This window comes from Pygoscelis adeliae, unplaced genomic scaffold (genome assembly GCF_000699105.1).
Source record: "Pygoscelis adeliae isolate BGI_AS28 unplaced genomic scaffold, ASM69910v1 Scaffold166, whole genome shotgun sequence".
Taxonomy (NCBI): Eukaryota; Metazoa; Chordata; class Aves; order Sphenisciformes; family Spheniscidae; genus Pygoscelis; species Pygoscelis adeliae.
Genome location: NW_008825156.1, coordinates 1,222,704 through 1,223,846, shown reverse-complemented (window position 1 = coordinate 1,223,846; position 1,143 = coordinate 1,222,704). Strand labels below are relative to the sequence as shown.

General features: G+C 43.7%; 1 protein-coding gene across 50 annotated transcripts in view; it reads right to left on the bottom strand.

The window, feature by feature from the left end:
- Window positions 1–1,033: 1,033 nt before the first annotated feature.
- Window positions 1,034–1,143, bottom strand: part of TNNT3 (troponin T type 3 (skeletal, fast)) — a 32,330-nt gene continuing 32,220 nt past the window's right edge. For all 50 annotated transcript variants that reach the window (XM_009328469.1, XM_009328470.1, XM_009328474.1 and 47 more), the window contains one exon: window positions 1,034–1,143. This exon is cut by the window's right edge and continues 284 nt beyond it. The gene's annotated coding sequence lies outside the window, so the exon portion shown is untranslated.

Here is a 1,143-nt window from a genome sequence, read left to right as displayed (position 1 = left end):
GGATTGAACTCCGTTCACCACAACTCTCTGGGCCCGGCCGTCCAGCCAGTTACAATAAAACTTTACTATAAAACTTTTTACAAGGCCTGTCGTGACAGGACAAGGGGCAACAGCTTTAAACTGAAAGAGGGTAGGTTTAGATTGGACTTAAGGAAGAAGCTTTTTACAATGAGGGTGGTGGGACTGGATCAGGTTGCCCAGAGAAGCTGTGGATGCCCCATCACACTGGAGGTGTTCGAGTCTGGTTGGACGGGGCTTTGAGCAGCCTGATCTAGTGAAAAATGTCCCTGCCCATGGCAGGGGGGTTGGACTAGATGATCTTTGAAGGTCCCTTCCCACCTAAACCACTCTTAGGAATCTATGACGCCACAGCATGCGCTAACAGAGAGACAGTGTGAATGTAGGCAGCAGAAACAGCCAGAAGTTTGGAAACATGGGGGAGAACCACCATCCCTGGTCAGCTTCCCTCCAACAGGGCATTTCAAGGGTTGGCAAAGACAACAGGCCCTACAGAATATCTCACATCCCAAATTTAGTAACAGCCATTTGTGTTTTGACATTGACACTGAATTAACCAAGTAATTCACACTTCAGTATTGGGCTTTAATATTACATGTAGGTTAACTGCCTCAATAAACATTTTAATGTAATGTTTGAATGAATCATTCTCTATATTGTACTGTGACTTGTCTGCATTTAAGAAATGCTGTGTCCTGAAAACTACCACTTCTATGGATTTGTTCCTTTATTCCTGATTCTTTGATTCCCTTCATCACTCAAACTTTTAAGTCAATTTCAACTACATTTGGCATTCAGATTATGAGCTCCCCCATAACAGAGTTGGCTTGTTGTCTGCCTGTATGGTGGCTGTAAAACAGGCCTCCAATCCTGGGCCTTTGTTGATGATACTAAGCCTCATTCCCAGCTGTAGAGCTGGGTCAAATGATATTAAATAAGGCTTTGGACCAACTCCCAGATCCTTGCAAAACGGGTTGCCATTAAATAAAGTATGAAACACCATTCCAGAGAGCTGTCATTGGAGCAGGTACTGGTTGCACTTTATTTACAAAAACCAAATATTTGTACACAGCAATCTACAGGACAGCATAGGGCTGGTATCAGGATGATAAAGGACATGCTCAG